Here is a 14,945-nt window from a genome sequence, read left to right as displayed (position 1 = left end):
GGGGGTTTGGGGTTTCCCTCTGCAGCCGCTGCCCCGTTCAGGATTGAAGCGTTTTCCCTTCAAATTGCAGCGCTTGGGGCGGCTCTGGGGCGGTCCGGGCTGGACATCCCCAAACCTTCCCCAAATTCCATCCCGCTAGAATCGCTGCTCTTGAAGTGTTTGCATGACGAGCATAGTTACCATTTTAGCACAGCTCCAACCGGCTGGAGGTTGCAGTTATTTTTTTCTAGATCTGCTGAAAGTTTATTTTTCATTCTTCCTTTATTTTTAGCTATCTTTGGCATTTGAAATCTGAATATGCAAAAGTATTTAGCAGACAGGAGGAGGTTTGGTTTCATCCCCCTTCATACTGCCAGGTACTTCAGGGAAACACAAGACTACAAAAAAATCTTTCAGAAGTAAGTTTGGGTGGGTTGTTTATTGTTTGGGGATTCATTTCCTTATTTGTTTGCTTGACCACAGATATTTATCGGATCCCAGACAGATTCGGAAGTCTTTATTTTTTTCTTGCCTCTCTCCTTGGCTCCTTGCAGTGTCCCCAGCCTCGCACGGGCACTTGTCACCTCTGCTGTCCCCCCTGCCCAAGCTCAGCCCCAGCCCAGCAGAAGGAAGCAGGTTCAGGACCTCGGAGCTGCCAAGCTGTAAAAGGGGGGCTTCAAACTCCAGATCTGAGTTGTAAACGACTAAATCCCTTCTGAAGAAGCCTTTAGGCAGACATCTCAAGAAGAAACCCTTAATAAGAGTCGTCTCCTTTGGGGAGTAGATTGGGAGCAGTTATCTCTTTAAAGCAGTTTTTCCTTTTTCACATCGCGGGCCCTCTCTGCCATAGTCCTGATTTTCATTTGGCTCCAGGCTTGCAAAATCGGATTGTCTGGAATTAAGAGATTTGAATATTGTTCCTCTTGATGTCAAAGACTTTTTTTTTCCCGCCAAGAAGGAATATCACACATGCAGGATCAAGCCCCAGTGGAAGGCAAGTCTGGGGGCACCCTGCTCAGGGCTCAAAAGCAGAGATATTTAACCTGTTGCTGTGTTGCCTTTGTCATCTTATTTTTATAATCAGATCTTTTAAAAAATCTCCCCGAAAGTTAAAAGAATATTGCTTATCTATTTCCAGAAATGTCTTCCACTCCTTTGTCTTGACTAGCAAAGCACTGGCTTCTGGACACCCAGGGGACAATCTTCCTCCAGAGCCTCCTGGTATAAATCTAAAAATAATCTTGAAGCCAGTGGGCTACAATTCATTTTATTACCCCAGTGCTAATCTAGAATAGGTACATAAAAACTGTTAGGACAATTAATCTGAATTAATTTCCAAAGTGAATTAAATTAAATTGAATGAAGACCACCTGAATTCTGAATAAGAACAACCTTCACAGGGGTTTCACGCAGTTTAATTAATCCACTTTTAAATTCTCACCTTCAGCTAATTTGGGTTATTTTCCTGAGTGTCCCCACGTAGGCAAAATCTTAGAGGTAAACGTGGCTCAGGGGAATTCCTCCGGATTTACCCAGATGTAATTTAGAACAGAAATGTATCCTCTAATACTCTTTGACCACGGCACAGAAATGATGCAGAAATGAGAGATATATAAATTTTGCTGCTGCATGGAGCTCAGCTTTATGAAGGAAACCTTTCCCAAATGTTGTTCTGGGTTTTGTTTTTTTTTCTTAATTGTTTTTCTCTCTTCTGTCTCCCTGTACCTCTGTGTGTATAAACACAGGTACGTGTCTATGCAGACGTGCACATTATGGATGTGGGCTCTACTTGACTTTGCTCTATTTGTTTAATCCATTAAAGCTTCTCCTCTGTGCACCTGGGACTCCCATTGAAGTTAAACTGGGAGCTGAAGGAGCAGCAGGGTCAGCTGGCTGGGAGGCAGCTCAGCACTGCACCTTCACAGCTGAAATAGGATGGCAAGCCCAAAATCCACTCAGGGCCCAGAAATCTAGGACAAATTTTAAAAAGCAGGGTTGTCTTTCAAGGAGCAAAGCCCCTTCTACTGTCTGAGAAAGTGTTGTCATCTTTGGGAGGGTTGTAGGTGCAAGAGATGTTGAGATATTTATCATGACATTGCAATATTGGTGAGATAATTAATATTGGTCCATCACTTTCAGTGGTGCTTGGTCAATTTAGGAGAGCAACTGGAGCAGGCACGGGAAGGTCTCAATCCTCTCCTCCCAAAAAGCCACTTCAAACAGCTGAGTTGTTATTTCAGTGTGTAAGGTAACTACACCAAGTGCCTGCTTTTTCCAAACAGCTGTTTTAAAAATCGAGGGAATTATTTTTCCTTCTGAAGTCAGTGGCTGTAGGACTCAAGGGTTAAAGCTCTCTAAACTGCATTTCCTGACCAATAATACCATAGAGCCATAGAATGGTTTGGCTTGGAAAGGACCTGAAAGACCTTCTAACCCCTCTGAGGTGGGCAGGGACACCTCGAGTGCCTCTCAGGTGAGATCCCCCAGGTCAGAGCAGTCTTCTCCCAGCAGATACTTGTGCCAAACATCCCAGATTGTCACAATAACAGAACCTCTGAAACAACTCCTCAAATAACCATATCAGTGGGGTAAGGTGTAGCAGTGTGACATTGCCAGAGCACATCCAGAAACCTGGAATTTTACTCCTTAGCCCCATCAATTACAGCCTGACCTTGCAGAGAGCCATTTATAGACCAACATTTTAAAGATAAGCTCTCAAATAAGAGTGCCCTGTGAGTAATCTGGTGTGCTGCTCATCTGTCCAGACTGGGCATTTCTGAAAATCAATCTCCTTTGGATTGGGATTTCTCAGTTGACATTCCTAAGTTGGAAAAATACGACCTCTTCTTCAAGCCTGAATTTATGCACCTGGAAAGGATGTGAATGTGTTTAGAGAACAGCATTCATCTACCAGCATCTCAGAGAGGTTTTATAAAATGTAGTCGAGTTAAAAACTCAAACACACCATAGCCTTCATTCTCACTTTTGCTTAATACAGTTGAAAATAAATAAATAAATAACCAAATACCATAGCTAAAAGCATCTCTGAAAAGCTGCATAAAATGACAGATTCCCAAGAATTTAGAAACTGTGGAGTAACTTCACAGTTTGATTTAGGTATTTCTAGATTCATCAGGACAGAAAATTTTTGCCAGCGTTTCTCCCTTTCCATCCAAATTTTAATTTCATGCACCATAAGATCAATCCACCTTCCGACACATTCATTTTGTAAATTTGGATGCATTTTGGAAACATTCAAGGCCAGGCTGGATGAGGCTTTGAGCAGTCTGGTCTAGTACCCCTGCCCATGGCACAGGGGTTGAAATAAGATGGTCTTTGATGCTCTCTTTCAACCCAGACTGCTCTGTGATGCAAAGGAAAATGCTCCTACCAATTTGTCAAATTTAAAAACATTGCAACAACCCAGCGGAGTCAATCTTTACAATGGGCACAGGAGATTTTCAAAACAGGCAGCAGAAAATTTTATGGCGCCCACAAACTAACACAAAAGGTGAGGACATGGCCTCAGGGAAAATTCCTTCATGGAAAGGGCTGTCCAGCCGCACAGGCTGCCCAGGGCAGTGGTGGAGTCCCCATCCCCGGGTGATTGGCACTTGGGGACATGGATTAATGGTGAGCTTGGCAGTGCTGGGAGAATGGTTGGACTTGGTGAATTTAGAGATCTTTCTCCACATAAATGATTCTGTGATAATCCTGCCTGGTGCTCCCACCGTCCCCTGCTGGGGCTGGGAGCACTCACTCAGGCAAGCTGATGGCTTCTGCCTTGACATCAGCTCACTTAGTCACCTCTGCTCCTGCCTTGCCAATTCTTTTGTTTCTGCCACCCCCATAATTATAATTGAGGCATTTCCAGAGCCCAGGACTTCACTGGTGCAATAGAATTTTCAAGGGCTAGTGAGTTTTCACCAGTGGCAGAAACATTTTAATTCCCTTTCCTCGTGTCCTGCCTTCTTTTCCAGCTCCCTCATAATGGTCCATCTTCCTTTTATCTGTGATAACCCTTCTGTCTGCAGCGTCACCTTCCAGTCTCAAACAGTGAAATGCTACTTAGAAAATAAAATTTTCTACCTCCACAAGAGGAGTTTTCCTCATCAAAACAGAAAAATACTGAGGAGAGGCTTAAATATATCTTCAGCTGATTTTGACATCAGGAAAAACAAAATTACAAGGATTTGACCCTAGCATAAACTTGTGAGTAAGTTCCTATATTAAGTACCTTTAAAAAGGACTTTTATTTTACAGTAATGCTAACACACTTTGATGAGCTGATGTTTAGAAATCAAGCAAGCACAAAGCTAATTTCAAAGAAGCACTGTTGTACATTAGTTTGGCCCAGAAATTAAAGTCTTTCCTGTCTGCTTTCGCTCATGATTGTTAATTAATTGGTAGGTAATAAACACAGACAAGGGTTTTGCAGGAGCAGAAACATGAGGTTATCATGGACTAGCTTTCCTGGTGCTATGTTATTAAGTCAGAGTCCAATATTCAGGAAAAAAAAGCCTGCAGAGGAGACATGAGAGGCATTTTTTAAGAGGTGTCTATGAGCCATCTGCAGCCCAGCTGATTTTTGTGCAGCACCGTGCCCTCCTTTGGGGCCTGACCTTGCTGATATATTTCTCTCTCCAAGATGAAAAGTTGAAGTCCTTGGTCAGGCTTGGGGTGCACACCAGACCTGACGGACAGCTCAGTTAAATTCCTGTCTTTGCTACCAGCTGCTACTCGTGGCTGTGTTTGAGCCCTGTGAGTGGTTTTGTCTCTCTTTATGAATTCATAGAATCACAGAATGTTTTGGGTTGGATGGGACCTCATAATCACCCAGTCCACCACCCTGCCAAGGGCAGGGACACCTTCCACTGTCCCAGGCTGCTCCAAACCCCATCCAGCCTGGCCTTGGGCACTGCCAGGGATCCAGGGGCAGCCACAGCTGCTCTGGGCACCCTGGGCCAGGGCCTGCCCACCCTCCCAGCCACCAATTCCTGCCCAATGCCTAATCTAAACCTACTTCCTTTCAGTTTAAAATTATTCCTACGTGTCCTACCAGCTTCTTCCCAGGACAAACCTAAGAGCCCACAGTTTATCACTGTAGGGCTTAAGGAGGCACCTCTGGTGCTGGATGAGGTAACCAGACCTGCCCAATAATAAATGTGGGGGATATGTATTAACCAATAGGACAAATCCTCAAGAGAATGATATTCTTTTGGAAATATGATAACAATTTTGGGGGATCAGTGTCTTAATTCCACCCCACTGCAGTCACACTAAGTGCACTGACAAGTGGGTAACCAATTAGTAGTGATTATAAATAAGCAAAAAGCGCAGTAAAAGTTACTGGGGCACTGGGATGCAGTGAGAATAGAGGTGCAAGGACCACACAGTGTGCTTTTACCCCATGAATTCCCGCCTCAGGACATAAACTCCAGATACTACATGACACCCCTGCACAGCAAACCCCAAACCCACCATTCCTGAGCTCTCTGGTCCCCGCTCTGCCAAGTCCCAGGTGTGCTGCAGGTGAGGCAGACACGTGCCCCCCTCAGGGAGGCAGGGCCAGTCCCACAGGGACAATCTGGACATGCACTCAGTCTCCTCCTGCTTGAGGGGGTGTCAGTTTCCTAAACCTCATTAGCTGCAGCAGCGCTATAAATGTCTGGCTTATTTTTAAGGAAGGGAGGAGTTAGAGCATCTACTTTGCCTATTTACATTTGCTGCTGCCAAAGGAGCTGAAAGGCCATTAGCAGCCCTGCTGGTCTTTCAGCATTGGAACTAAACACCTTTAGCCCCAGAGGGCTTCACGGCAGCAGGAAAAACCTCACGCTTGTAAGGTCTCCAGCCCTTTATTACTTTTTTCCATCATGATTACCTTGGCTCCAGAAAGTTTTAATACCGTTCAAAATTCAATCCAGTTTTATTGACATCTCCAGTTTTGCCAAACAGTTAAACTGAAGCAGACGGCATGAATTTCAGTCAATCAATATTCATTTAGAACTGGACACCCATATGTAAGCATACTCTCTCCTTGGCAATGAGTAGGGAGGCTAAACAATCAATCCACACTTGTATTTAAACCCGGCGACTGCATTTTCAAAAACCCCCACATAAGGCAAAATTGAATGGTTGAATAAGGCAACATGTGATTTCTGTTATGTTATTATTAATAATTAATAATTCACTTAATAACACAGCGGGAGCCTAATCCAAAACCCACTGATGTCAATAGATTTCTTTCCAGGGTACTCAGTTGCACAAAGCAGACACAAAAGCTCAGGTTTTTAACAGCATTTAAGCACCTGTATCCTGTGCTGGACTCAGACACCTTCTGCTTCACGGCCCCTGGGCTCAGAACAAGGCAGGGAAGTGGTGGTGGTAGGGTACAGTGGATAATGGGGTGTGGTGGATGTATGGTGAGCAACAGGGAGCAGATCAAAACCTGTCCAGGTACAAGTGGCAGGGCTAGATCTGAATTTTGGCCTTACAGCAGTGGTTGGATGTTCCCACCTTTCTGTTCTGGGTATACACCACGTAAGACTGACATTTATTCAATACTTGTTGTACTTCAATATAACAAGCAGATTGCATCCAATATTGACAGGCTGAGAGAGCTGGGGCTGCTCCCCTGCACAAGAGAAGGCTGCAGGGACACCTGAAAGCCCCTGCCAGGGCCTGCAGGGGCTCCAGGAGAGCTGCCCAGGCACTGGGGACAAGGCCTGCAGGGACAGCACACAGGCCATGGCTGCACTGCCACAGGGCAGGCACACATTTTGGGATGTTGGGCAGGAATTGGTGGCTGGGAGGGTGGGCAGGCCCTGGCCCAGGGTGCCCAGAGCAGCTGTGGCTGTCCCTGGATCCCTGGCAGTGTCCAAGGATGGAGCTTGGAGCAGCCTGGGACAGTGGAAAGTGTCCCTGCCCATGGCAGGGGGTGGAACAAGATGGTCTTGAATGTCCCTTGCAGCCCAAACTGTTTTGTGATTAACAGCTGTCATACATTCTCTGCATTATCTGAGGGATATACCTGCATATATCCCTGCTTTGGGCTCTATCTGTGCAGAGTCTGATGTGCAAAAGATAAGAAGATCCAGGAAACAGCAAGCTGTTAACTTTACTTAAAACTTTCTCTGGCCTTTTCCTGGCTGCCATCAACATCTTTAGGGCAGCTTCTGAGAAGTGCTGTGGCAGCCAGACACCCAGGCCTTGGGCATCTGGACCTTAAAGCAAATATTACAGTTGTTGTTATTAGTGTTTTTGCCTCCCTAATTAACCAGTTGGGCACTTGCCAGCTCTTTCTCTCTGCATTGCAAGGATTGTTTCCATTGGGTTTAGGCAGACAGTCTTACTTTAAGATCCCTATTGATCAGCTGCCATTCTCACATGGTTAAAGCACTCCTCTTGGGGAACTCTCCAGTGTTTTAAGTGCACACAGTTACTCTCATGACTGGCTTGTAAACAGGTTTTAATGGGGCTATTAGTGTAAAAGGACAGGAAACTTTCAAAAACAGCCTTTTAAATATTCATGAAGATGTTTAATCTGGTGCTTAATCACCACTGTTTGCATATCAGAAAAGAGGGGGGGCAGCAGTGCCTCGCTGTTAACTTCAACAGGACATTAATAAACGCTCTTAGACCCACAATTAATGCCCAAATGGCAGCCAAACTCTTTAGGAAGCATTCCCCATCTTCTGCAGAAGAGCTTCCCAAAACTGGTGTCCAAGGAGAGTGTGAGCTCCCAGGAGAGGAGGTTCAGGGCCGGGCTCTGCTCTTGCCCATGCTGAGCGTGGCATGACCTTCTGTCCCCTTGGGTCACAGGGGCAGCAGAGTGGACTTTTCTGCCTGAGTGGAGGGTTCAGAGTCCCAGGGGATCTCCCAAAAGCAGCTGTGCCCAGGTGGGGTGTGCTGTGTCCCGTGTCTGTCCCTCACTGGGGCTGGATGGGCCCTCCAGGGATGCCAGCATCTCCCCACTCCCAACAATGGGTTCATTCACTCATGTTTTCCTTCCAGCAAAGCTCTGGCTCAGGCTTTCAGCTGGTTTATGCTGACTGAATTGGTGCAAGGGCATGAAAGACTCCCTGTTTAAGTGGTTTAAGCAGTGATTTTGTCGTGGTGTCCCACTCTCTGTAACCCCTGCTGACCTTTCCTGGCCATCCATGTGGTCACACCTATTCACCCTCTGCTCTGAACCACCCCAGGAGCCTCACGGCTTGGGTAAAGGCAGAGTGAGCTAAACACAGAATTTCAGCTTCTGTGTTGCTTTGGGTGTGGATTTTAGCCACTTCTTTGGCAATTTTTGTAATACAGGTTTTATTTTCATTTAAAAAGTGAAGGCGGAAAGGATAGTATTTCCCCAGTGGGAGAGACTTCATGCAATTTTAAAAACGTGCATTATTTAATCCAGCAGGCATTAAGATGCCTTGAGCTGTTAACACCTGTTGTGGAAATCCATAATACACAGGCTTAAAAAACCAACAACCCTGAGAGACCCATAAAGGTTCCTGCAGAGCTGTCGTCGCCTCTCGTGTCAATGAGTACTTAAGGGCCCTGAAATCTGTGGCTGAACTCACTCACTGAGCACGTGCTTTCTCTTCAGCTCAAAAAAAAAATTCCTTAGGATAATTTCATTGAAGAAAAAAAAAAAAAAGAATAATGAATATGAAACACCAGTGAGCTGCATTTCTTACACAAACCTCTCATGCATTTTTCATACATTTCCCCACCCAGGCGCCTAAATGCACCAGTTTATAGTCTGTGTTACTACCTTGTAAAACTCCATGTAAAACTTCAGTCAACGTATTCTTTAGTGCTTTGCTACACTGTCATTTAACATGTGTCAAACCCAGGTAGCCTGACCTCACCTGGGGAGGTCGCCACTGTCTCCCACAGAAGTAGGTAAAAAATATTATGTTCCCAATAGGAAATGCAAGGGAAAACCAAAACTCCCTGGGGAAAGTATGGAAGAAACTTAGTGTGCTTTCACATTAGCAACACCTGTGCTCACTTCATCTTCATGATCAGCAGGAACCATTTGAGCTGTAGAGTCCTGGCTGTGCTGGAGCCACTGGAAAATTTCCCACTTAAACAACAGGACCTGTCTGATGGGACCTCTCTAATGGGACCACCTAAAATTTAGACAGCTGCCTTCAACAAGGAGCTGAGTGTCTGGTGCCATTTGAGCCCTTTCAGCCCCTCTGTCACATACCTTGTTGACCCATGCCAGATTGTTGATCCCACAGGGATGCTTCTCCTGTCCTGGGGTGTCTGGGAAGTCCTGGGTGACAGGAAAAAGGGAAAAATAGTACCCATCTTTAAAAAGGGGAGCAATTAGCACCTGGGAATCACCACCCTGTCAAGCTGACCTCTGTGCCTGGGGAGATCATGGAATAGGAGCTGTGCTGAGGGACGTGGAGGAAAGGGAGGTGATTGGAGACAGCAGGGCTGCACAAAGGAAAAATCCTGTCTGACTGAATGCAGGGTTTTTTTGATGAAGTAGCTACGTCAGTGGATCAGGGAAGAGCTACAGATGTTATTTACCTGGGCCTCTGTAAAGCTTTTGATACAGCATCCTTCCCATTGAATTGGAGAATTATGAATTCCATGGTGAACTATTAGATGGATTAGGAACTTGTAGGATGGTTGCATCCAGAGGGTTGTGGTCAATGGCTCGGGGTCCCAGGTGGTCCCTCAGGTGTCCATCTGGCCACCAGTGTTATTGAATATCCTCATTAATGACACAGCCAGAGGGATCCAGGGCACCCTCAGAGGATTTGCAGATGGCACCAAGCTGAGAGGTGCAGCTGACACGCCTGGAGGATGGGATGGCATCCAGAGGGACCTGGACAGGCTGGAGAAGTGGCCCAGGGGAATCTCACGAGGTTTGACAAGGCCAAGTGCTGGAGCTGCACCTGGGCCAGGACAGCCCCGGGATCAACCCAGGCTGGGGATGGGCAGAGGGAGCAGCCCTGGGAGAAGGAGCTGGGGGTGCTGGGGGTGAGAGCTGGAGCTGCCCCAGCCTGAACCCCCCTGCCCTGGGCTGATCCCAGCGTGGGCAGCAGGGCAGGGGGGATCCTGCCCCTGTGCCCTGGGCTCAGGTGAGACCCCACCTGCAGAGCTGCCCCAGCCCTGGCTCCAGCAGCACAAGGACGTGGAGCTGCTGGAGTGAATCCAGAGGAGGTGATCAGAGGGGTGGAGAACCTCTCCTATGAGGAAAGGCTGGAAGAACTGGGATTGTCCATCCTGGAGAAGAGAAGCCTCAGGATCATCTAGTTGCATCCTTCCAGCACCTGAAGGGAACTTACAGGAAAGGTGGGACAAGACTGTCACCGGAGTGACTGGACAAGGGGGAATGGCTTCAAGCTGAAAGACAGTAGATTTAGATCAGATATTAGGAAAAATAATCTGCCCTGTGAGGGTGGGCAGGCCCTGGCAGAGGGTGTCCAGAGTAGCTGTGTCTGCCCCTGGATCTCTGGAAGTGTCCAAGGCCAAGTTGGATGGGGCTTGGAACAACTGGGATAGTGGAAGGTGTCCCTGCCTGTGGCAGGGTGCTGGACAAGATGAGCTTTAAAAGTCCTCTGCTAACCAAAACAATTCCATGATTCTATGATTCTCTGATTCTTTCTACGTGTCCTGGGGGCTGGAGGCACACGGGTGTCTGCAGCTGCACTGGTGTCCCAGCTCCCAGCAGGGCCTGGAGATTGAGATAAAACACAAATATCTACTGCTCTGTGAAATAAAACATAAATATCTACTGCCATGTGAGGTGTCCAGGGCTATCTGGAGTATCACATACCAGAGGACTGTGAGGGGACAGGATCCTTCTGGGGCAGGAGCTGAGATGCCAGGGTCCCCTGAGACATGGCTGGATTTCATGGTGTGATTCATGGGGATGTTCTGTGCAGGGCCAGGAGCTTGTGGGCCCCTTCCACTGCGGGACATTCCATAATTCCATGGTTCTGTGACTTGTTTTAAGGCAGCTGGGTTGAGTCCTGTGTGTTTGCACCAAAATCCCCCCGCCCCCACGGCCTCAGCTACAGGAGACAGGCCCCACCTTGCTGCGGGGTAAGACAAATCCTGCAGCTGCAGGAGAGTTTTATCACAGGGATAATTAGAAACTTTCCTACCTGCCTCTATTAACTAAATAATTTTATAATTAGTTTGCAGCACTCAAGCCATTTCAGCAGCAGGCACAGAAATCTCTGAGGAAGGCAGGGAATACCGAGATTGTTTATTCGTGGATCCTAGGAAATTTTTCACCAGGGCTCTCTCCTGTGGTGGACTCCTTGGGGACGAGTGAGAATCTCAGCAATTTCATGAAACTTACTTAACACTCCAGCGATGTGCAGATGAGGAGAACAGAAGGCAGGAGGACAGGTGGCATCATCCTGGAGAAAGTCAAAGGCAAAGCTGTCACAAATGCGGGGAAAGCTCACAAATGTGGTCAGGCTCAGACTGGGAACTCATGCTGGTTGTGGTTATGTGCCAGGCCCATGATCTGGACACACCTCTCCAGTCAAAGTTTACTTCTGTTTCCCTGTTGGAATCAGGGGATTTTTTACATCAGAACACAGATCAGGTGTTTTTCAATATTATTCTTGATTTCTAAATGTCTCTGTCTTAGCAAGGCACAGATTAAATCCCACTTAGCTTTTGCTTGAGTTTTACAGCTTGGCACTGAGATGAAGATTCCTTTCTTGAAAGGATCTCATGACATTTACAGAATAAAGATTTTGGTTTGACAATACATTTATACAGGACCTTATCTTCAAGTATAGCTACTCAAATTATTCAGGCAGAAAATTCTGAGGCTGGAAACGTAGCTGTTAATTCTGCTTTGTAAACCATATGTAACGTATTTTTTAAATAATATTGGTTGTAGAAGATAATTATAATTTGTCTTAAAATACTTCTCTCTCCCAGACTGATAAATTTCAATGAATTGCTTTGAGAAATATTTCAGTAATAAATGCAGGAAAAATGCAAGAACTTAATCTATTTTGAAAAACTGTAAAATTAAAGAAAGGTGATTTTTTAATATTTTTAACAAAAAGTCTGATACTTTCCCCAAAAAATGTAAAGAAAAACCAGGAACACATGGAGTAATCCTACTCAGCCAGAGTGGTGACTCCTTATGACCATTTCTGAGATCTGTCCTGAAACTGCACACTGAAAAAAAGAATTTTCAAAAAGAGAACAACAAAAAGAGAATTCTGAAAGTTGTTTTCCTAGCACAGAACCATAGATTGGTTTGAATTAGAAGGGACCTTCAAGATGATCTCATTCCACCCCCTGCCATGGGCAGGGACACCTTCCACTGTCCCAGGCTGCTCCAAGTCCTGTCCAGCCTGGGCTTGGCAATCACTCCTCAGGGATTTTCTCTGCAGTTGGGTGCTTCAGGCCAAAATAATTCCTTTGGCCTCTGTGGTGGTTTCTGGCAGATCATTGAGGGGTTGAAATTAAATCTTTCTTGGTCAGCCTTGTTTCCTGCAGCCCACATGCTTCAGGCTAAACCCATGAGTCACTGCCCGAGCTCTTCCTCATTAAATGAGGTCAGCAGCTCATCGTGAACTCTGCACAAGAAATGACAATTTTTGAGGAAGGTAAGTTTTGAGAGGAAAAAAAAATAAAACCCAAATGAGAGGACAGTCTCATGTCCATCCTTGCACCCTCAGTGGCAAAGGGCACCAGTGGACAGAATGAACCCAAGAGGAGAACACTTTTGGAGATATCACTAAATAGACGTTTATTTTTAACCCTCACATCCAAGCCCTGGAAGATCCTATTCTTTCTGCAGGAGTCCTGCATTAGTGCTCCAGCTGAGGAACATGCATTAGCAACTCTTAGTCTCTTGCACTGAGCATTATGTCTCATCTTTGGAGTCAGATTAATGGAGATTAGTGGTACCACTTATGAGTTTAAACATCATTCTGACCCAAATTGGTTGTGCAAGCCCAACGTATAACATTGCACATGTCCAGAAAGTGATTTCATTAATTGTTTCAGGGAAGAAAGCTTGTGTTACTTTCTGCTCTAATCCTGAGGTACTGCCCCCCACGCTTTCCACATCCACTGTCAAACACATCTGGTTATCCATCCACCCAAGGATCCATTTAATAATCAAAGATCATTTTGTTATAGCTGCAGTTGGCCTGTCTGCCTGCCTTCCCTGAGTGATTTCATCCATGCCTCTGATCTGTTGGATATCTGCTCCAGTTTCCACAAAGAGTGACACAGGGCTTGAGGAAACCCGACAAAAAATAAACAGGCACAGCACTGCAGAAACTGCTGCACTGTATTAAAACAAATGGTTTTAATTATTTAAAATTAGATGCCTTGGCAGAAGCCATGCAGAAACTAAAAACAGAGGAAGCAAAAATATTCTTGTTTAAGACTACAGAAATGGAATTGATCCTAATAAGTCAAGTTTATTTTTGTGAAATAATTAAAGAAAACCTCTTGCATTTCTCTGGCTGTGTGACCAAAACCAATTTGGAAACACACTGAACTTTTCAAGAAATCATTCACTTCGTTGGATTTCATCCTGGTGTTATTAAAAAAATACAAAGGAATAAAAGAGAAGCACTTTCCCTGTGTTGCTTTTAGCATTTCCCATGGGACTGTCTACTGGTGTCAGCTGTTTTTTTGGATGGAGCGTTAAGAACAAGCTCTCATTTCCCTGTTCACAGGTTTGGCAGCCCTTGGCTGGCTCACAGTCTTTGTTCTACCTCAAGGGCCTGCACGAACACGTGAGACCAAGGTCCAGTTTATGCCTGTGTTTCCATGAAGAGCTTGTCCTGATGTGTGTGACCAGCCAAGGGAGGGACAGAGGTGTCTCTGCAGCAGATTGAGCACCCGAGGCAGCCAGACACTTCCTGCCTTGGTTGGCTTTCAAGAGCACCTCCACTTGGCAGGAGAGGAATTTATGTGGTCATTTTAAGAAGCCTCCCCCTTCCCTAAATAAATGAAGATGGAGGCACCTGAGCTGGGCAGGCTAAATCACAGCAGTGGCAGCTCTCCTGGCTCTGCTGAGGAGCAGCAGTGTCAGGGTGCCGTGGTTTACTGTCTCCTCCTGTCACCGGCCAGGTGTGTGCTCCACTCTAAATTAACCCAAGTCCAGGAGACAAATTCCCACCTCTCTCAAGAACTGCTCAGGCAGCACTTTTAATAACTCATGTCCGTCTCTCCCAGCACATCCTGGAGACACTGCACCTCCAGCACAAGGGGGGAGCTCCCTATTAACCACCACCCCTTCCCTCAGCACCCAGGGGTCTCCCCTGGGGTTTCTCATCCAAACACTGACCCACCCTGACCCTGTTTAGCTGGTGAGATCTGACAAGATCACAGCCTGGGGTGGTATGGCTGAATTTACATGTGCTTAACAAATTGCCTGTTCACTCAATTACATTTTATTTAATCATCTGTAATCATATAAATTATGCCTGATGGTAGTAAATGTTCGTGTCAGTTCCTAATTACAGATTGATTAATTGACTGTGGTGATTTGTATTACTTATATAAGAATATATGAAGATGATGATAAATTATTATTAGTATGCAGCATTTCATATGAAACATAGGGGAAACTTTCCTTTCTTTGACACTTACATTTGGTGTATCAAAAATGTTTTGCATTATCCCATGCCCCAAAAGGGCACACTTACTTTCACTACATTAAAAAAAAACCAAACAACAAAAAACCAAAAAAAAAAAAAAAAAAAAAAAAAACCAAAGAAAGGAGAAATATGGTGGTGAATCCTCAAGAATAAAAAGTCTTGAGGATTTCATCGGCTGACAACTTGCCTGTTGCTTTCTACTCACTTCAGTATTGATCTGGACTGCACATCAAGTCAGGTTTTAACATGAAATTCAATAAAGTGAGGAAAAAAATTGTGCTGGGGACAAGCCCTCTTGCTGTAGGGTTTAGCTTGGCCACACTGCTGCCTCGACAATTGCTCTGAGTTTGG

The 14,945-nt window shown here is 45.6% G+C and overlaps 2 long non-coding RNA genes across 2 annotated transcripts; one reads left to right on the top strand and one right to left on the bottom strand.

The window, feature by feature from the left end:
- Positions 1 to 114: 114 nt before the first annotated feature.
- Positions 115 to 10,985, bottom strand: LOC135291125 (uncharacterized). Its single transcript, XR_010353991.1, has 3 exons — positions 10,775 to 10,985; positions 9,188 to 9,256; positions 115 to 871 (listed from the first exon to the last, which is right to left on the bottom strand). It is a non-coding gene; the product is annotated as an uncharacterized LOC135291125 (long non-coding RNA).
- LOC135291124 (uncharacterized) lies at positions 10,786 to 13,446 on the top strand. The gene is made up of 3 exons (XR_010353990.1): positions 10,786 to 11,043; positions 11,139 to 11,557; positions 13,120 to 13,446. It is a non-coding gene; the product is annotated as an uncharacterized LOC135291124 (long non-coding RNA).
- Positions 13,447 to 14,945: the final 1,499 nt, after the last annotated feature.

This window comes from Passer domesticus, chromosome Z (genome assembly GCF_036417665.1).
Source record: "Passer domesticus isolate bPasDom1 chromosome Z, bPasDom1.hap1, whole genome shotgun sequence".
Classification (NCBI taxonomy): Eukaryota; Metazoa; Chordata; class Aves; order Passeriformes; family Passeridae; genus Passer; species Passer domesticus.
This window is presented reverse-complemented; position numbering and strand designations above follow the sequence as displayed.